Source organism: Neoarius graeffei, chromosome 8, assembly GCF_027579695.1.
Source record: "Neoarius graeffei isolate fNeoGra1 chromosome 8, fNeoGra1.pri, whole genome shotgun sequence".
In the NCBI taxonomy this organism is placed as follows: Eukaryota; Metazoa; Chordata; class Actinopteri; order Siluriformes; family Ariidae; genus Neoarius; species Neoarius graeffei.
This window is the reverse complement of record NC_083576.1, coordinates 1,470,621-1,493,339: the sequence shown is the minus strand read 5'-3', so window position 1 is coordinate 1,493,339 and position 22,719 is coordinate 1,470,621. Positions and strand designations below refer to the sequence as shown.

Sequence of the window (22,719 nt, the reverse complement as noted above, 5' to 3'; positions counted from 1 at the left end):
CTCACCCCCTTTTTGGTCTTGGGCCTCAGGCAGGCCGCAATTGCTGCTGTCTTGTTAATTTGGGGACGCACCTGCCTGTTGCCCAAGTGGAAGCCCAGATACCGTATTTCCACCCGCCCAATCGCACACTTCTTTGGGTTGGCTGTGAGACCCGCTCGCCTCAGCGACTTAAGGACGGCCCTCAGGTGTTGTAAGTGCCGCTGCCAGTCATTACGATAAATAATGATATCGTCAAGGTATGCAGACGCATAGGTGGCGTGGGGGCGGAGGAACCTGTCCATCAGCCACTGAAACGTAGCGGGCGCCCCAAACAGCCCAAAAGGAAGTGTGACGAATTGGTGTAAGCCGAACGGTGTGGAAAAGGCCATCTTTTCCCGGGATAATGGATTTAAGGGGATCTGCCAATAACCCTTTGTTAAATCCAGTGTTGAGTAAAAATGAGCCATGCCTAGCCAATCGAGCAACTCATCAATATGAGGCATTGGGTACACATCGAATTTAGACACCGCGTTGACTTTTCTATAGTCGACACAGAACCGGACCGACCTGTCGGCCTTGGGTACCAAGACCACCGGGCTGCTCCAGTCACTGTGGGACTCCTCGACGATGCCCATTTCGAGCATGGCCTCGAGTTCTTCCCGAACCACTTTTTTCTTGTGCTCGGGTAACCTGTAAGGGCGGCTACGCACTACCACCCCCGGGGGCGTCTCGATGTGGTGCTCTATGAGGTTGGTGCGGCCGGGCAGGGGCGAGAACACGTCCAAAAACTCGGTCTGCAACTGGGCAACCTCCGCGAGTTGGGTCGGGGAGAGGTGGTCTCCACAGGGGACCGGAGAGGTACGCGTTGCCAATGTTCCCTTTTGCACCTCTGGCCCCAGCTCTGCCTTCTCCGGAACCACCGACACCAACGCCACGGGGACCTCCTTGTTCCAGAGTTTGAGCAGGTTGAGGTGGTAAATCTGTAGTGCCCCACCCCTATCCGTTCGCCTCACCTCATAGTCAATGTCCCCGACTCGCCGTGTGACCTCAAAGGGTCCTTGCCACTTGGCGACTAATTTGGAGCTCAATGTGGGCAACAGTATGAGTACTTTCTCTCCCGGTGCGAACTCCCTAAGGCACGCATCCTTGTCATACAGGCGGGTCTGTCGTTCTTGGGCCTGCTGCAAATTCTCCTGAGTTAGGTGCGTGAGTGTGTGGAGTTTTGCGCACATGTCCATAATGTATTGGATTTCATTTTTACTTGGTGAAGGTCCCTCCTCCCAATTTTCCCGCAGCACATCTAGGATGCCGCACGGCTTACGCCCATATAACAATTCAAACGGGGAGAACCCCGTGGAGGCTTGGGGGACCTCTCGCACTGCAAAGAGCAAGGGTTCGAGCCATCTATCCCAATTACGTGCATCCTCACTTACGAATTTTTTAATTATGTTCTTGAGGGTGCGATTGAACAGTTCAACTAAACCGTCCATTTGTGGGTGATACACGCTGGTGCGGATCGGCTTAATCCCCAACAACCCGTACAGTTCGTTCAGTGTACGTGACATAAACGAGGTGCCTTGGTCAGTCAGAATCTCTTTCGGGATTCCAACTCGGGAGATAACGCGGAAGAGTCCCTCCGCAATACTGCGTGCTGAGATATTGCAAAGAGGCACTGCTTCCGGGTATCGCGTTGCATAGTCCACCAGAACTAATATAAAGCAGTACCCTCGTGTTGACCGATCTAATGGCCTGACGAGATCCATCCCAATTCTTTCGAACGGGGTCTCGATTAACGGTAGAGGGCGCAAAGGCACTTTTGGAATGGCCGCTGGATTTACTAACTGGCATTCGCGGCATGCCGTACACCACCTACGGACATCACCGCGAATTCCTGGCCAATAGAACCGGGCCATTATTCGGGCTAGTGTTTTATCCTGCCCTAAGTGTCCAGCCATGGAATTAAAGCGAGCCACCTGGAATACCAATTCCCGGCGGCTCTTCGGAATTAAAAGCTGCATGAGTCGCTCTTTAGTTTGAGTGTCCTGCATCACTCGGTATAATCTATCCTTCATAATCGCGAAGTAGGGGAAGGACGGGGTGGTGATCAGCAGGAGTGTTTGACCATCGATTACTCTCACTTGGTCAAACGCATGCCGCAGAGTCTCGTCTCGCGACTGCTCTAACGGGAAATCCGCGAGGGATTCCCCAAGAGAGGGAGGAGGAGCTGGTGGCTCCTCACTCTGACGCGGAGATGACATAGACGGCTCTGTGACAGCTGCTCCCGCCAATGTGACACCGGGACCTCCCCCTGTTAAATGACAGGACCCACTCTTCACTAAATGTGTCATTAAATCCCGAAATCCTGGCCAATCGGTCCCCAAAATTAGAGAGTGGGTAAGGCGAGGATTAACCGCCGCCTTCACTACAAATTTTTCCCCTCGAAAAAAAATGTGGACCAACACTAAAGGGTAGTTGTGAACATCCCTGTGCACACACAACACCTTCACCAATTGTGCTCCCCCCAATGCCTCGTCCTGCACCAGGCTTTGGTGGATTGAGGCCTGATTACAGCCAGAATCCACCAATGCCTGATATGTATCCCCTTGGATACTCACCGGTATGTGATACGCTCCGGCCCGATCGAGGGCGGCTCCCGGCACGTCGGGGATCCGAACCACCGCGCCCACCTCCATTACCGAGCACTGCTGTTGGAGGTGGCCCGGCTCCCTGCCGTGCCAGCGAACCGGCCCGGGCTTCCTCTCTGCACAAGTGCTCTGGGGCTCACTCACCTGAGGGGGTAGAGAGACGGACACAGAAGGGAAACACGGGAGGGCACCACGGGTGCGGCGGGCCGGCTAAGGTGGCGCCGGCCCCCACCTCCATGGTGGGGGAATAGGGCGAGGAGGAGACACAGGAGGAGGGGAGAGAGAGAGAGAGGAGAGAAGAGAAGAGGTCGTCTGCTGTCCTGCCGTTGGGACAGCCGCCAGATGGTCCTCCGCCCACTCGATTGCCTGATCCAGCGACGCCGGGTGGTGGCACTGGACCCACTCTGCGGTTCCTGCTGGTAAACGCGCGACGAATTGCTCCAGTACCACCTGGTCGATGAGTCCCTCGGTGTTGCAGCTGTCGGCCCTCAACCACCGCCAGCAGGTGTCCCGGAGTTGCTGGCCAAACGCGAATGGCCGGCCGACTTCCTCCAAGCGCTGAGCGCGGAAACGCTGATGCTGTTGCTCCGGGGTGTGTCCCACCCGCTGGAGGACGGCCTGACGAAGGTCTGCGTAGGCCAGCTGGCGGTCGGCGGGGAGCTGTAGCGCGGCCAGCTGCGCCTCTCCTGTTAGCAGGGGGAGGAGGCGCGCCGCGCGCTGTTCCACCGGCCACCCCGAGGTCTCCGCTACCTGCTCAAAGAGCGTGAGGAATGCCTCGGGGTCTACATAAATAATAAACGTGAACAAGATGGTCTACCTGGTAATCTATAGTTCAACAGCTTCAATTTCACCAATTGCGCATGTTTTTTTTCCTTTAACATGGTCAACCAAATGTGTTCTTCCACCAGAACCGTACTTCACATCCTGATGGCACAAGATGCAGTAAGCTTTCCGCGGTTCTTTTATCTTCCGTATGTGCTCATGGAGATATTCACTACCAGCTTTAAACTCCAGCCATCGCCAATTCCATGGATTTTTGATGCCGTTTTTCTTGTCAATGTTTTTGACATCGTCGGTCTCACCGTCCTCCCTCTGAACGATGTCCCTCCGTGACGCAGACATACCGCGAAATTCTCCTTTTCAAAAGCATTGATATCGAAAGTGTGTTTAAAGAGCACAATGGTAAAACGAAAAGAACACAAGATTCGCGCCATGGTTTGTAAGCATGGCACAAATGCCGTAAATGGGTCTGTCATTGTCGCAAAAGAAAAAAGATACCAAAAAAATTACAATGTCATTACAGAAAGAACAATTTGCAGTAGGCTCTTTCCCAGACTCGCCGGCTCGGTGACACTCGCTGTACGAGACTACTAGCGGTCGGTAGACAACAACCCCTACCCCCCCAATTTGTTATTGCAAAATTAGATGATTTACTAAAATGATATTTTTGGTGGGGCGGCACGGTGGTGTAGTGGTTAGCGCTGTCGCCTCACAGCAAGAAGGTCCGGGTTCAAGCCCCGTGGCTGGCGAGGGCCTTTCTGTGTGGAGTTTGCATGTTCTCCCCGTGTCCGCGTGGGTTTCCTCCGGGTGCTCCGTTTTCCCCCACAGTCCAAAGACATGCAGGTTAGGTTAACTGGTGACTCTAAATTGAGCGTAGGTGTGAATGTGAGTGTGAATGGTTGTCTGTGTCTATGTGTCAGCCCTGTGATGACCTGGCGACTTGTCCAGGGTGTACCCCGCCTTTCGCCCGTGGTCAGCTGGGATAGGTTCTAGCTTGCCTGCGACCCTGTAGAACAGGATAAAGCGGCTAGAGATGATGAGATGAGATATTTTTGGTGGCCAAATTCGCGGAATTCCGCAGATTTTTCACAGCCCTGGTTTATCTTTAAACAATTACTACAACCATATCAAACTATTTAGACTATATTACTCTTAATTATTGCTTCCTTAAATGTTTTTTTATGCATTTGAGTTGAAATAAACCACACACACCCATAAGCACTTTATTAAACCCACGATAAACCCGAATGTAAATGTCCTGACCTCTTTAGCAGGAGAGCTGGAGAGTCCATCATCGATTATCCAGGGCCAGGAAGTCGATGAGGGAAACCGTGTCCATGTCTGTGATAAGTCATAACTCCAATTAATATTTAGACATGAGGAAACAACGCACCAAGTTGATACAAGAAAAGTTTTCCAAGTGTATTTCAATTTCTCACTGACATTTGTGAACTGCAGAGAAAGATAATGCTATCAGAGATGTTAAATGAACCAGTTTAATGTAGTTACAGCTGATTTTACAGTAAACGTTCTGGGTCAACTGTGGAGTAAATACCTTAGCTGGGCGAGGAGACTGATGGGCCACATCTTTAATGGTCCTGGATGGTCCAGCCGGTGAAGGAGTCTTCATCCTGGGCACCTGAAAACAAATAATTCAGTAAAATGAAGACTTTAATGACATTATGAACTTTACTTAATAGGAATAATATTTACCTTCGCAACCGGGGAACAGCAGGGGGTCTCCGGATCACTCAAACTGCAGGACAACCTGACTGGAGGGGACTCCATCAGCTGTTGACACATGAGAACAAACATGTTAAACTTCATGTCTCAGTGAACACAATGTGTGTTCTGTGTGAGATTCTGTCTGTTGTGGAAGAGAGTAACATACCTGACTGGAGTCCAGCACAAAAACCTGTAGAAAACGACATTTTAGAAAACACCACATTTGTTACCAATCGGCATTTTCATTCAAAATCACACATTACAATAACTACACATTATTTATTAAAAGCTCATATGTTTAATCTCAGAGTAATCAATGTATCTCTAGTGGTGTTAAACTACTACAAATATAGGACAAGCGAGACATGAAATAACACGTACCTCCGGCCAGCGGCTCCTCACAGCAGTGAGGAAACTTGCATAGTCGACGGCTGCCTCGTCGATGGTCCTGCTCGCCGTCAGGTTGTTACTGGGGGCAAGAACACACACCACGTCAGGGGGCCGAGGAACCTCAGCATGGAGGACCTCAGTCCGCAGCTGAGCGGCGTGGGCCCCAGGGGTCGACATGACGCCAAAAGAGAACTTCCCCTCTGGCATCATGGCGAAACCGTCCGCGATGGACCAGAGGTGGGAGTCCCTGACAATCAGAACGAACTGCAACAACAAAGAAAACAGGGTTTCCCCAGGTTTGACCACCATAAATTTAAGACTTTAAGACCTTTTTAAGACCACTTAAATGAGAATTAAGACCTACATCGCACCCATTATGCGGTCGTAGAACACCAGATCAAATTCCCAATAATGACAAATGTTTCAAGTAAAAGTACTTTTATTATAAAAGTTATATACTTAAAAGTCATTATGTGCATTGCTTGTCGAATCTTCACACTCAAGACAAAAAAAACAAGTCTAAACCTGGAAGAAAGGAGCACAACGTAGGGTCCAAGTCATGGCCTTAAAGATACACAAAAATGCAATAGGCATACCAACACATTAATGCCAAAGGTGTGCACTCACCAGTCAAAAAGCCAAACTGAGGGCCTCACTCGAGGCCTAAAGAACTGTCTCTGAACTAATTATGACCATGCACCCAGAGATGATACTTAAAATAAAAAAGTGATGTGGGTGTATTTTTTTTTTTAATAAAATATCAAAAAACATTCACAACACTTTAAACAGACAAACTCTTTGTCTTAGTTTCCCAGCACTTGCTTCAACCATTTTACATTTTGTACCCTTGTAAACGAGGGAGGGAGAGAGATACAGAGGGGCATAGATAGATAAGAGATGAGGGGGATAGATGGGAAGAGAGAGATAGATAGATTGATAGATAAGAAGTAAGCTTAAAGTCTCTTAAAGGTGCACAAAAATGCAATTGGCGTACCAATACATTGGTACAATGGTGTGCACTCACCAGCCAAAAAGCCAAACTGAGGGCCCAACTCAAGGCCGAAAGAACTGTCTCTAAACTAATTATGACCATGCACCCAGAGCTGATAAACAGACAAACTCTTTGTCTTAGTTTCCCAGCATTCAACTTGCTTCAACCATTTAACATTTTGAAGAATAAAAAGAAATGTAAATACTCCTAGTAAACAAGGGAGGGAGGGAAGACATAGATGTGGAGGTGGATAGATAAGAGACACAATGAGATAAATAGATAGATAGGAAAAAGGTATACAGATGGATAAGATATTGATAGGAGAGAGTGATAGACAATATAGATAGATAACACAGAGTGGTAGACAGACATAAGAGATAGATAGGAGAGAGGAGAGGAAAGATCCTGGTGACTTGTCCAGGGTGTACCTCGCCTTTCGCCTGTAGTCAGCTGGGATAGGCTCCAGCTTGCCTGCGACCCTGTAGAAGGATAAAGCGGCTAGAGATAATGAGATGAGATGAGAGAAAAGATAAAAAGATATAGATAATCCACTACTTGCCTCGTTAACGTCTTTGACCAACTCCTTTGTTATATAAGGAGCAAGACCGAATTTTGTTATGCAAGACGTTTTGTTTTTTCCACAGGAGAATGTTGTAGCGACTTCCGAGTCTGGGAACATAGCCTTAAAGAGTTCACTTATGCCCTCATTTGAGCTGTATGAGTGGTATTCCGTAATTGTTTTTAAAATCCAGAGCACCTCTGCCCGAAGTGTCGGGGTTCCACCGACACCCATCATGCCACTGCTCGGCCCTTGTGTTGTTGCTAGCCTTGCCGATTATGTCTGGCTTGGCTGATGCTGCTGACGTTCGACAGTGGTGCTAGTGCCAACTCCAGGTGCATTAGGAGATTGAACCGTGCAGAACTGAGCGATGGGATGGTGGCGGTGGAGGGCAGATGCAATGTGCTTTGAGCTCTTCATGTGAGACTCTAAAGCGAAATGACCTATAGTGGACAACATGAAGGTCTTTCAACAAACACAGCATCTTGCTTCAACATCGCTTCCAGGAACCTCCCTCACCCAATCACAATATCTTTCATCTGAAAGCCACTGCTGATTAAAACGACACTTCCCCATGCTATGATTCGCAGAGTCTCCTCTCCACCACGGACTCCGACTATTGCGCCGGTGCGAAAATGTATCCATATTATTTCTTTCTTTGCGCATACTCCAAGAAATTCACTGATGTTACGCAAAACCCACGTTTTCACATTGTAGAATAGTATGAGTAAATTTAAGACCTTTGTTTAAAAAATTAAGACTTCTCGTCTCGTCTTCTTCTGCTTAATCCGGGACCGGGTCGCGGAGGCAGCAGTCTAAGCATGGAAGCCCAAACTTCCCTCTCCCCAGACACCTCGGTCAGCTCCTCGGGAAGAACACCGAGGCGTTCCCAGGCCAGCCGAGAGACATAGTCCCTCCAACGTGTCCTGGGTCTTCCCCGGGGCCTCCTCCCGGGGGGACATGCCTGGAACACCTCCCCAGGGAGGCATCCAGGAGGCATCCGAAAAAGATGCCCGAGCCACCTCAGCTGGTTCCTCTCGATGTGGAGGAGCAGCGGCTCTACTCCGAGCTCCTCCCGAGTGACTTTGCTTCTCACCCTATCTCTAAGGGAGCGCCCAGCCACCCTGCGAAGGAAACTCATTTCGGCTGCTTGTATCTGCGATCTTGTTCTTTCGGTCATTACCCTAAGCTCATGACCATAGGTGAGCATCGGAACATAGATCGACCGGTAAATTGAGAGCTTCGCCTTTTGGCTCAGCTCCTTCTTCACCACGACGGACCGGTAAAGCGACTGCATCACTGCAGAGGCTGCACCGATCCGCCTGTCGATCTCACGCTCCATCCTTCCCTCACTCATGAACAAGATCCCGAGATACTTAAACTCTTCCACTTGAGGCAGGACTTCTCCACCAACCTGGAGAGGGCAAGCCACCCTTTTCCGGTCGAGAACCATGGCCTCGGACTTGGAGGTGCTGATTCTCATCCCAGCCGCTTCACACTCGACTGCAAACCGCCCAAGTGCATGCTGGAGGTCCTGGCTTGAAGAAGCCAACAGGACAACATCATCCGCAAAAAGCAGAGATGAAATCCTGTGGTTCCCAAACAGGATTCCTTCCGGCCCCTGGCTGCGCCTAGAAATTCTGTCCATAAAAATTATGAACAGAACCGGTGACAAAGGGCAGCCCTGACGGAGTCCAACATGCACTGGGAACAGGTCTGACTTACTGCCGGCAATGCGAACCAGACTCCTGCTCCATTCGTACAGGGACCGGACAGCCCTTAGCAAAGAGCCCCTAACCCCATACTTCCGAAGCACCCCCCACAGAATACCACGGGGGACACGGTCGAATGCCTTCTCCAGATCCACAAAGCACATGTGGACTGGTTGGGCAAACTCCCATGAACCCTCGAGCACCCTATGAAGGGTATAGAGCTGGTCCAGTGTTCCGCGACCAGGACGAAAACCGCATTGTTCCTCCTGGATCCGAGGTTCGACTATTGGTCGAATTCTCCTCTCCAGTACCCTAGGGTAAACTTTCCCCGGGAGGCTGAGAAGTGTGATTCCCCTATAATTGGAGCACACTCTCCGGTCCCCTTTCTTAAAAAGAGGGACCACCACCCCAGTCTGCCACTCCAGAGGCACTGTCCCCGACTGCCACGTGATGTTGCAAAGGCGTGTCAACCAAGACAGCCCCACAACGTCCAGAGACTTGAGATACTCAGGGCGGATCTCATCCACCCCCGGTGCCTTGCCACCGAGGAGCTTGCAAACCACCTCAGTGACTTCGGCTTGGGTAATGGATGAGTCCACCTCTGAGTCATCAGCCTCAGTCTCCTCAATGGAAGACATGACAGTGGGATTGAGGAGATCCTCAAAGTATTCCTTCCACCGCCTGACAATGTCCCCAGTCGAGGTCAACAGCTCCCCACCCGCACTGTAAACAGTGTTGGCAGAGTACTGCTTCCCCCTCCTGAGGCGCTGGATGGTTTGCCAGAATTTCTTCGAGGCCAACCAATAGTCCTTCTCCATGGCCTCCCCAAACTCCTCCCAATTCCGAGTTTTTGCCTCCACAACTGCCCGAGCTGCAGCACGCCTGGCCTGCCAATACCCGTCAGCTGCCTCAGGGGTCCCAGAAGTCAACATGGCCCGATAGGACTCCTTCTTCAGCTTGACAGCATCCCTTACTTCCGGTGTCCACCACCGGGTTCGGGGATTGCCACCATGACAGGCACCAGAGACCTTGCGGCCACAGCTCCAAATAGCTGCGTCCACAATGGAGGTAGAGAACATGGTCCACTCAGACTCAATGTCCCCCGCCTCCCTCGGAAGCTGGGAAAAGCTCTCCCGGAGGTGGGAGTTAAAGATCTCCCCAACAGAGTGCTTGGCCAGACGTTCCCAACAGACCCTCACCATACGTTTGGGCCTGCCAGGTCTGTCCAGCTTCCTCCTCCGCCAGCGGATCCAACTCACCACCAGGTGGTGATCAGTTGACAGCTCAGCCCCTCTCTTCACCCGAGTGTCCAAGACATAGGGCCGGAGATCAGATGAAACCACAACAAAGTCTATCATCGACCTCTGACCGAAGGTGTCCTGGTGCCACGTGCACTTATGGACACCCCTATGCTCGAACATGGTGTTCGTTATGGACAAACCATGACTAGCACAGAAGTCCAATAACAAAACATCACTCGGGTTCAGATCAGGGAGGCCGTTCCTCCCAACCACGCCCCTCTAGGTGTCACTGTCATCGCCCACGTGAGCATTGAAGTCCCCCAGTAACACAATGGAGTCCCCAGTCTGAGCACCCTTCAGTACCTCTCCCAGGGACTCCAAGAAGGCCGGATACTCTATACTGCTATTTGGCCCGTAGGCACAAACAACAGCAAGAGCCCTCTCCCCAATCTGAAGGCGCAGAGAGGCGACCCTCTCGTTCACTGGGGTAAACTCCAACACATGGCGGCTGAGCTGGGGAGCTATAAGCAAGCCTACACCAGCCCGCCGCCGCTCACCATGGGCGACTCCAGAGAAGTGGAGAGTCCAACCCCTCTCGAGGAGCTGGGTTCCAGAGCCCAAGCTGTGCGTGGAGGTGAGCCCGACTATCTCTAGCCAGTACCTCTCAACCTCCCGCACAAGCTCAGGCTCTTTCCCCCCCAGCGAAGTGACATTCCATGTCCCAACAGCTAGCCGCTGTGTCCGGGGATCAGGTCGTCGAGGCCCCTGCCTTCGACTGCCACCCAATCCACACTGCACCAGTCCCCTACTGCTACCTCTGTGGGTGGTGAACCCACAGGAGGTCAGGCCCACGTCACCTCTTCGGGCTGAGCCCGGCCGGGCCCCATGGGCAAAGGCCCGCCCACCAAGCGCTTGCATACGAGCCCCAACCCCAGGCCTGGCTCCAGGGTGGGGCCCCGGCTGCGCCATACCAGGCGACGTCACGGTCCTTGATGGTTTCTCCATAAGGGTTTTGGTGAACTGCTCTTGGTCTGGCCTGTCACCTAGGACCTGTCTGCCTTGGGAAACCCTGACAGGGGCATAATGCCCCTGAGAACATAGCTCCTAGGATCATTCAGGCACACAAACCCCTCTACCACAATAAGGTGGCAGTTCTAGGAGGGGAAAAATTAAGACTTGGGCAAAGCAATTTAAGACTTTTTAAGGCCTTAATTTTGGAATATTAAATTTAAGACTTTAAGACTTTTATGACCCCACGGCTACCATGGAAAATTTCTTTAGCATGAAAATCATTAATCCCTCTCAAGATCAATTACTTTCTTCATAAACTGGACAATAATAACACCTTCTTGTCAGGAGACTCCGGTGGGATGACCAACTTGTGGCTCCATCCTGTGAGCTTTGAAGTTGGCCACCTCAGCGCCCAATGGCAGAACCCGGTACCGCGGCCTGTTTAGTAAAAGACAAAGCAGATAACGGTATTATTGAATTGAAAACAAACCAGGAAATGTCAAGAATCACTCGTTTATACGAGTAAAACAGTACAGAAAAGAAAGCCAGTTTAAAAAGCTTAATATTGATGAATTAATTTATTGATCATTTAGGGATAAAACAGGTGGATACTCACGTGGCCGAACTTTGGGAAGCATATCTCCCATGCTCCAGAAAGGCTTGGCTGAGGGTGAAGATCCAACCAACTGATGATAGATAAAATAATAAGCATAAGACAAAGACAAGTTCAAACAAAATACAATAAAAATTTAAAAAGTAATACAAAACACATTAAACCTCAGACAATGTCTCATATATGAACATACGTTGCTGACTGGAGCTCGGGAGCAGGGGGGGTGGGTCTCCCTGGTCCTCGACCCTGTGGATGGCTCCTCTCCAGCCGGGGGGGACACCGTCTGATGAAACATTAACATCAAAGACATGGCAGACATATGCCGCTTTTCCACTACAAATGCGGCTGAGTCGGGCTGAGCCGTGCCGTGCTGAATTGGGCTGAGTCGAGCTGAGCGGGGCTATTGGAGTTGCATTTTGACTACCACCGCGCTGAACTGTGCTGGCTGGAAGTGGGTGGACACATTGGGTGGAGTTAGCGAAAGTGGGTGGACGTCACGTGATGTCGTTAAGCAGTGCAAACAGTGACATCAGTGATCTTTTAAGCGGTAGTCTCACGACCCGGAGAGTAAACAATAAACATGGAGGACATGGAGTCGTTAGTGTTGCTGGTCTTGGTGCTGTGGCTTGTTGTCACCGACAACGCCAACAGATACTGGCAAGAGCGTATAGATGAGGCGAGGCGCATAAGGCTCCAGAAATTCTCGTAATTCGTAATGCTTCTTCTTCCGGGTTTACGGTGTTTACAGATCCCAGTGTGCTCGCGGGGCGTGTGTGGGCATGTGAGGACACTCCTCCTCACCAATCAGTGCACAGGGGAGTGTCTGCTCACGCCCCCAGCCTCACTCGGCTCGGTTTGGCTCGCTTCAGCCCTACTCCAAAACCATGCGAGTTTTGGGTGCTAAGCAGGGCTGAAGCGAGCTGAGTCGTGCTGTTTTGAGATAGTCGAAACGTGAGCCGTGTCGGGCTGAAGTGAGCTGAAGCGAGCTGAAGTGAGCTGAAAAAGGGTAGTGGAAAAGGGCCAATACAGAACTCAGCAGTTAAAAAGAAAGCGATTGATGTGACATTTGTACAGCTATTTTCATGCAGACAGTTGTGACACAGAAGCTTATCTACTGTGTAAATACCTTCAGGGGGAAAGTGAAGGGAGTCGGCTCCTCCAGGTCAAGCTTCTTCCATCGGCGCCTCGCCGCCTCAGACCTCCTTCCCTTCCTTGGCATCCTGCTGGACAGAAGACAAAAAAAAAGAAAAAACTTCTTCCAAAGTTTAACTGACCTAAACCCTAACCTACCTTAACTACTTAACATAAAATAATCTAAGATAACCTAATATATTATATATCAAATGTGAAATGTGATTGTGAGTGAACAACTGTGCTCCGGGAGTCTTGAGGATGAGTTGAGTGCAATGAGTCTTGAGGGCGATGATCAGTCTCAGCTGTGAATAAGTACTTAAACCTCTGACCACAATCAAAGAAAACCTGCAATAAAAATAGAAATGTCCTTCTGTTACTTGGAGTCAGTGTGATTTTTGACCCGGCACCTAAAACACAGTCAGAGTCAGTTACAGACAACAGAAAACACACAGACACAACACACAGACAGAGACACAACACACACACTCACTGCTGATTGATCTTAGATGGAACTAAAACTTTCTCGTGCAGGTGCATCATCACCTTTCCGTGACCCCATACACAACTTTCAAAGATCAAAGTTCAGACGATTTTAAACACAACCATCAAGGCATTGTTGACCAATACTTCTAACATTCAGAGTCCGTTCAGCTAGCTATACAAGTATTATATCTTAATAAAAAATATTGTTTACCACCTTTGCAGTACCTTAAGAAATAAAATTAATAATAATAATAAAACTCTGCTTTAGTAAAGAAAACATATATTACAGCTGTGTTGTAATAAAAATGAGTGCTGTCCACTGAATGCAGTGTTTCTGCACTGTAAAAACGGAAAACTGTGATACTCACACAGTTTCTGATGAATGACAAGTTGTTTCTTCCTGCAAAATACATTTCCCACTTAAAATGAAATGAAATTGTTTTATTTCAGATCTTTAGTAAGGACGGGTCATTTTTTACGCGGAGGACAAGGAGAGTATAGATAGTTTTCACATGACGTCACAGAGTCGGGGATTCCCTAGTGGCGGCCATCTTGGGGGTCAAGCTTACCGTACGGGTGACTGAGCACACATTGTAACGCGCGAGTACAAAGTCTTCAAAAGAACCCAAGCAGGCTATTTAAAGCTAGCAATGGTGCACACCTGTTGTATTCACGGCTGTCGTAATAGGTCAGATGATGAAGTCAAGTGGAGCTTTTATGGAATTCCCACTGTACGGGAGCACGAACGCGAGTAAACAAACTCAGCATACAAAGGAGAAATCTATGGCTTGCGAGAATCAACCGCAAGGATTATCAGCCTTCCAAACACAGCAAAGTCTGCTCCGATCATTGTATAAGTGGTAAGTTGTTTAAATAAACAATCAATTGTGTTTAAGTTTGTTTTTGGAAACCAAAACATCGTGTAAACAATCTCTGGAGAATGCCTAACTGGAACCGCTGAGTGTACGTTTACATTGTAATGTACACTTAATATCGCTCGTTTGTCACATTTCTATTTGAAACTTGTCACTTCACTCACACAAGGGTCATTTTTGAAAAACATTTTAGGTCTATTCTGTATGATTTGATTTGTGTTTGGGATGCAAACAGCGCGCCTTTTGGCGGACGCCGCCTGAATCGCGCAGATCCGATTTTTTTTTAGGGGGGGCGTTGGAGTGTCTGATTATAATTTCAAAGTAAATTCTGTATTAAAATTACTAAATAAGCAAATCTGTTACAGTCCATGAAACGGGAAGTATAAGGATGAGAAAAAAACAGTTTAAATTGGAAAGCTGCGCACATTTGCGCAGCCCGAGCGGTGTGCAAGACTGCGCATATGTGCGCAGCTTTCCGATTTAAACTGTTTTTTTCTCATCCTTATATTTCCTGTTTCATGGACTGTAATGGATTTGCTTATTTAGTAATTTTAATACAGAATTTACTTTGAAATTATAATCAGACACTCCAACGCCCCCCCTAAAAAAAAAAAATCGGATCTGCGCGATTCAGGCGGCATCTACCAAAAGGCGCGCTGTGAATATATAAAGTTGTATATATCAGACAGCCTTTAAAGTTTGATGTAGTCAGTTTCAGGCTTTGGAGCAAGCTTTGGCAGTTTCAGGCTTTGGCAGCCCTGCATAGTCACTTGAAAATGCATCTATGTCCACTTCGTAGGGGTCAATTCCCCCAATCAAGGCCAGTTTGGCTGCATACCGTTGTCGTGAGATGTCGTCTAATGTATCTATATACTTCTGTTTGCTTGATTTTGCCGACATTGATCTTTATTTTAGAAAACTGACTATATAACTTAATAAATTCGTCCGAGATAACGTAGCCGGTAGTGGTGATGGTCCGTTTTGTTTGCCCCACAAGATGGCGGCTGGGGGGCGTTCCCCGGAATGCCGTGATGTCAGTGAAAACTATCTATAAAGAAAACGAAGCCATCAGGACGGTTAAGCCTGTCTGCTTGTCGGTGTTAAAATGGCGGCGGCTCGAGCCCAGCTCCATCAGCTTTTAGCTCGGCTTAACGTTCATGAATATAAACAAACCAACCATAAAATCACCAGAGATTAATATCTACCTTCAATCTCACTTTTGTTAAAGATGTATTCATATTAGCACAGTTAGCGCTGTTAGCTTTGGGCTTGGCTCAATGTTTTGATATAGAAAACGCACAGTCACCATTAGCTTTTAGCACAGCTATGCTTTTATATAAACTCACGACCATAAATAATTATATACGTTTCCGAAATAATGACAGAACAATATATATCTTCAATAATCTCACTTTTGTGAAAGATGGCATTGTATTGTACATACGCTGCTACAATTCAACAATGGAGCATAATGCTACGAAACTTAAAAATTAAAAATAAGCTTACTGATAAAACTCCGCAGGCACTGCGCTCTCTTTTTCTTATTCTTTCTCAGTCACTATGAAAACTAAACATGTTCACCGTGTCTGATCTGCTGCTCTTACCTGTGATGTGTTCAGAGAGAGCGGGAACGAGAAAAATTCAAACAGGGCTTTTTATATTACCGGCGGACACATGCACACAACTGTCCAATCAGAGTCCTCCTGTAGACGTCATCTGTTTTCAAACATGTATTGTCAAATCAGATGGCTGATTAATTCGTGGGCTACATGATGACGTGTAGAGACACATTATGCGCGTACACAATCTCTCTATTATAAACACAGGCACAGTAGTGCTCTGTGCTCATCTATAACAGTGTTTCTCAAACATTTTCAGACCAAGGACCACTTTGTCCCCCCAAAAAATTTCAGGGACCACCTGTTAACACCCGCCCCACACAACACACACACGCGCACACACACACACACCATACAGAGATGTGTACTATTAGGTGTTTTTAATTGAAATAATTATGGTTAACTAAATACATTAAATACCTATCCATTCCATATCCTCCGTGGTTTTTAAAGGCAAAAGTATGGAGGTTTAAAATTTCAGCAAACAGTTAATCAGAACATTTCATATCAATAGTTCAAAATTGTTCAAAATTAGGAGGAACATGAATGAACTGAAATGAACAAAACTAATTTTAGATTTAACAGATTACACTTACTTGTCATCTGCTCAAAACTGACTCTTTTTTCTTAATGGGAGGAGTGGTGCTGATGCATACTAAGCATCAATGATTTAATATCTGGTTCCAAACTGGACAGCTTTAATCTGAGATTTTCTTGTTCTTCCCGTGTTGGGGACTCAGTGCTAACTGAATCTTCTTTTCTTTGCATTTTCTCCTTATTGATGCTTGTGTCAGTAGTGTCAGGTTTTTTCCTCTTAACTGAACCTGTCAGCCACTTCTCCATCCTCGTTGTTTCACTTTCAGTAAATTAAAAAAAATCGCCACGAACACGAGCTAGTTAGGATTAGCCTATTATATGTTCAGAATTTTCGTTTGCTTGTTTTCAGGTCTGCCTGCCTGTTTCCTGTGAGGCAGAAATTTGTGAGGTGACTGTTGCCTAGAGACGAGACACAGAATAAGAGCACGTGCACACTACAAGTTTTACGTGGTGCAAATTCAGATGCAGAACACTTTTTAAATAATAATGATGAAATTATTTTAGCAATGTAGCATCATAGCATGATGGTATGATGAAATTTTGGCGACTATGAAATTTTGGCAACTGGCGTTGCCAAAATTTCATCATGCCATCACGTTAGCATTATTTTAGCATTGTATTATCATAGCATGATGGTATGATGAAATTGTGTCTACTATGAAATTTTGGCGACTGGCTTCGCCAAAATTTCATCATACCATCACCTTAGCATTGCTTGAGAGAGAGAGAGAGAGCAGCCCCTCCCCTCTCTGCTCCCTCACTGCTCCTAGTCGGCATGGTGACAGTCCTGAACAGGTGCAGTGACTCACACAAAATCTTGTCAGTTTTTTGCTGTTTTTTGCTCAGGAGCAGGCCTCGAACAATGACGATTTACTCGAAAACAAAGGAGCTATTCACAAAATTCTTTCAAATTGGGTGCTACAAGGCTCTCATGAACACATTGATGTAATTTTTTTGTCCCTAGTGTAAAAAACGTGGACACTAGAGCGAGTTAAAAATGAGTGACTTTTCTGATTTTGCAGTAAGAGCGCTGTCAGGATTTGAATGGGAGTCTATGGGGCAGTGCGGCTGTCCTCTCATTACTTTCAGGCTTCTCATTCAAAAACTGTAAGTCCTATCGTTTAGGTAGACACAGTGAGTGAATCAAGACAAGTGTGACTGCCACTTTTGAGAAAATTATGTGTGTAGAGTGAAATGTGTGGCTGAAAACACAGTTTAAATGAGAAAGTTTGAGCTATTTTTTCAAGCCCTCTACACTCTAACTTAACGAGCTCCACTGGTGTGTAACGCAATAGACACCCATTATAAAGCTGGAATTTCTCCAGATTTGCTCATGGTGTTTGAGCCGGGACTGATCCAAAAGTATAGAACCTAGCAAAAAAGTTGAATGCCAGATCCACACAGGAGAAGTTTGTCTACATTTTAAAGTTTGAATCATGTCTCTAGGTGAAAGCATGCCAGAGCAGTGGATGTTTACTCTACACTCATATACCGTGAGTAGAGAAAAACAAAATGGTGGAGTGTGTTGCTGAACCAACCGAGGACAGAATAAAAACTCTACTTGAAAACAAAACCACACAAAAAACCCAAACAAACAATAAAGTATGGAATGAAAGTATTTGATGGTAAGAATGCATCTTTTTTATTTTCAAGAATTATTATTTTCGCATTTTTCATTGCTTCTGCCATTTCACCGGTTTGTTTACGTTCTAGGCGGAAATTATTTTGTCAGACGTTTTGTATAAAGTTTTTATTTATCAAATTTGCAAAAAATAAACATAAAAATGCTCTGTTTCTCAAAATCCAGTGAATGTGCAGAGAATAAAACAGTTATTCCACTCAATCTTGGTGCTACGTGTCTATCGGCTCTCAGCTCATGTACAACTTGAGTTCATGGAATAACTGTTTAGTGTAATATTCCGTTGAAGTAACAACAACAACAACAACGCAGCCAAAGAAAACAATTCAACTGCAGAAATGAGGCGACAAACTACAACTAAATAGAGAAAAATAAAACTCAAACAGCTAACCCCAGGAGAGACCATACACAGCCTGGGTTGGTCAGGACCGTTACACAGTGGGCGGAGAAGCAGGGGGGCGGTGCAGCCTGAAGAGGTGGGGCTTCAGCCTGCACTTGAAGGTGGTCAGGGAGTCGGCAGTTCTGACCTCAATGGGAAGATCATTCCACCAACAGGGAGCCAGGACAGACAGCAGTCCTGAGTGGGCGGGGAATGAGTGGAGAGGAGGAGGGGCCAGGTGAGCAGTAGTAGCGGAGCATAGGGATCTGGCTGGTGTGTCGGGGCAGATCAGACTCTGATCAGATCAGACTCTGGAGGTATGCTGGCTCTAACCCCTTGACATTTATCTACAACATTCATTTTAAAGGATTTTATTGAATTTATTTATGAATGTTTATTATTTGCTCAGTGTGGTCAGAGGAGCAACGACACTTCGATGCATTGTAAGAAGAGTTTAATAAGAACAGGCTGATAAACAAATCCGATCCGTCACACTGAGTGTGTGTGTATGAACAGAGTCGTTATATGCTGCGCAGTGAGAAGGCTGTAATGAGGAACAGGTGTTAATTATCCTGGAGATTCAGAGCGGTGTGTGATGGCGGTGTTTGAAGACCGCTGTGCATTCTGGGAACTGCAGTGTGGCACATGAACGGGAGCGGGCGTGGCGGGGCATTCTGAGATGTAAGTACCGGTAGAATTAATTTATTAAAATGGCAAAGTAATTAAAAGAAAAGAAACCCCATTTTTAACATACAGTTATGAAGATAGATTATGATATAAACAAACGATTCATGTGAATAATTGAAAATAAGGAGCTCACACAACTAAGATATCCATCTCTGAAAGTCAGTTTCTATGCAGAATGGATGATTTCATGGAGGCCACCATTGAAAATATTTTAACCAATCAGAAAAATCCCGGGCGGCACGGTGGTGTAGTGGTTAGCGCTGTCGCCTCACAGCAAGAAGGTCCGGGTTCGAGCCCCGTGGCCGGCGAGGGCCTTTCTGTGCGGAGTTTGCATGTTCTCCCCGTGTCCGCGTGGGTTTCCTCCGGGTGCTCCGGTTTCCCCCACAGTCCAAAGACATGCAGGTTAGGTTAACTGGTGACTCTAAATTGAGCGTAGGTGTGAATGTGAGTGTGAATGGTTGTCTGTGTCTATGTGCCAGCCCTGTGATGACCTGGCGACTTGTCCAGGGTGAACCCCGCCTTTCGCCCGTGGTCAGCTGGGATAGGATCCAGCTTGCCTGCGACCCTGTAGAACAGGATAAAGCAGCTAGAGATAATGAGATGAGATGAGAAAAATCCCCCCGATCGTTTCCGGCAGTGCTCTGACGTCATTTGGGCGCAAGACACGGAAGCTCCGCATAGTGAGTAAGACTTGAAGCTGCCTCTGGCTGGAAATTATTTCATTAAAAGTTTATATGAAAAAAAAAATTCCGTTTCTCTAACAAAAAAGTAGAGGCGGAAAGATAATCCTGATGTCACTGATAAACAGCGAGGGAAGAGTTTACAGCTGATCTACTCATATGTGACTGAATGCAGAGAGGTAACTTTTCATATTTCTATCCCCGGTACAAGTCGTGCTGCCGTGACGCCTCATTCTGCAGACTGTAACCTCACTAGACAACCTACAAACAGATCTGCACACAATCCGACTGACCTAAAGCTGTTGAAGAGACAAGTGTGCGAGTTCTTCCACGTTCCTGGCAGCATAAACACTTGTTAGCACGCTTAGCATGCTCTCGACTCATTCATGAAAAACTTTCTCATCAAGGCGTTCCCAGGCTCGCCTACCGTAATTACCGTAGTAGACAGTCCAACCCCCGCGGCAACGCAGAAAGAGGGGAAACAAACACTGCTTTACGCAGCTCATGTGCTCGGAACATTTTGAAGAAAATTGTTTCACTGAAACAACTCGGATGCCTCGGCATTAGTAATACCGTACACACCAGCGCTGAGTCCAGATGCGGTTCCCACAATCTTTGGCCAAAAAGCGGACAAGACAAACGAGACAACACGGTCAGTAGTCCGCAAAAGAGAAGTTCAAAGGGTAAGAAAATACTTTTTATGGCTTCTCTAAGTTTTTATTCAGCGTAATGTGTTATTTTGAGTTCCTTTGTGCATAAACGTAATAATTGCTGATGAAGCTAAGCAGCTTGATGTTTGTTGGGTGTCTTGCTTTGATTCAGTGTTTGTCAGAAACGCCTCGGTAATGATGAACTAAAACAACTCTATAAATATTGTTCACTAGTGTGTAACTAATTGATACAGTAATGCTTGTTTATCACAATCATCATCGCTACTCATGTCATTGTCCGAAATACTCGAGGAAATCAGTGAAGAAATGCCGCTGGCGCTGTGGTCCATTTTGTCGAATACAGCCGTGTATTGTAAGTGACGTCACACTTTACGGAAACCATTCGGAGTTCTTTTAGGTTTACAGGAATGTGTTTGTGGAATAGCCGACCTCCATCACTGCAACCGAGTCAAACACGTGATCATTTTAAGAAACAGGTGAAACAGTTTTTATGGAGTAAATTCCAAACCCAGTTTTATGATGTGTATATAACTAATTTTTAATTATTTTGGTGCCGTTTCTGTAATCTAGTTGGACTCTGTGATAATTACAGTTAGCATATATTTTTGTTTATGACTTTTTCATCATTGTTTATACAATTTTGTCAATTTATCATTGTCGCTTATATTTTATTGTTTCCTGCTGTCATCAAGAGGACCACATTGGAAATAAGTGTATTTTATACTGCATGTTGTCCGCGGGGGTTGGACTGACTACTACGGTAATTACGGTAGGTGAGCCTGGGGACGTCTTGATGAAGTTTTTCATGAATGAGTCGAGCACATGCTAAGCGTGCTAATGAGTAGAATAACACATAGTTTCAGCCTCGTTTTACAGGAAAAGAGTTCAGGTTTGTCTGTAAGTCAGGGCTGCAGCTCATTAATACACTATTTCAGATGTATTGTGAAAAACTCGACATTGTCACCTTAGTAGCCCTTTGGCTTTGCCCCTTCAGTACTGAAGAGCGACACTCAGCCTTGCGCCCAAATGACGTCACACATCGCCCTTCCAACAGGCAACATGGCAGCGTCCTGGTGGCATTAGAGCAGCGATACCAAAACACTCACAACTTTCTTATAAATGGTCAAACATGCCTGAAACTTTTCTTATGGCCTCTCAATATTACAAGCCACCGACCCGTGCATGTATTTACTTTACATTTTCTATTCCTTTAAATACACAATATCACTAATTTAAATAATTAAAATTAAGTTTAGCTTGGATGATTTCCATAAGGTGATGAAATCATTCTGTGATGTCAGAGCTGTAGGCGGTGCTGAACCCTGCCTCTGGGCTACGTTACCCATCAGCCCCTGCACATCGCATGTCCCTGATCACACATTCCTGCACCGATATTCAGCTCAATTATTCATCTTTTTTTCTTTGCTGCTTTGTTGAGCTTTTGTTGTGTTTCTCCTGCAGCTCCATGTTTCCTGTGGTCTTTACATCACTTCATTTTTCTTTTTGTTCCTGCTCATGTACACACTTCTTATTCTCACAGTCATCATTTGTTCTCGTGTTTTATTTCATTAAAGGAATTCTGCACTTGTTCTTGCCTCCACTCTGCACTCATGACACATTCTTAGAACAACAGTGTTCCTCCAGGGTTCCTCCAGGGTTCCTCAAGGGGTTCTTTGTGTATTACAGGTTGATGAAATCCTCCTCAGCGTGGATCTATCAGAGAAACACTGATGTAGAACTGTAAGGGTTCTCCCTGAGGAACAACTGAACTACAGACATCACACACATTAATAAAGTCTTATTCTCAACACTCTGTGTGTGTGTGTGTGCGTGTGTGTGTGTGTGTGTGTGTGTGTGTAATCTAACGTTTCCTCAGTCCTGTTTCTTGAGATAAAGGAAAAGTGTGACAAAGCAACACACACACACACACACACACACACACACACACACACACACACACACACACACACACACACACACTTTTTCCGTTGCTGTTCTTCAGAAACACTCATGTGGCTTGGTATGTAAACTTCCTCTCACTTTATTCATGAGTTAGGATTCTGAAGGGCGCACTCGTCTTCACACACTTCACTCAGTCGTGTGTTTAAAGAAATGCGTTCATTAAATTTTTATTCTATAAATGGTGAAAGAATCGTCCAATGGAACACCGAGGACTAAATGACATTTCTTTTTTGTTAATGTTGATCTGTAAACAAAAAAAAAAATCTGCAAGAGTTAAATATTGTATACATGTTGATTTATTTATAGGTTATTTTATTTCGTTGCTTGTTGTAGTTTAAGTGAAGCTC

The 22,719-nt window shown here is 46.5% G+C and overlaps 1 protein-coding gene across 3 annotated transcripts in view; it reads left to right on the top strand.

The window, feature by feature from the left end:
- LOC132890373 (uncharacterized) overlaps positions 1–22,719 on the top strand; it is an 85,838-nt gene that overhangs the window by 57,422 nt on the left and 5,697 nt on the right. Inside the window, exon 1 of one of the 3 annotated variants that reach the window (XR_009655185.1) lies at positions 22,360–22,430. The exons of 1 other annotated variant lie outside the window; for it this stretch is intronic. The gene's annotated coding sequence lies outside the window, so the exon portion shown is untranslated. Of the gene's footprint in view, positions 1–22,359; positions 22,431–22,719 lie in introns of those variants that run through there. One more of the 3 variants, XR_009655187.1, reaches the window with a different exon arrangement.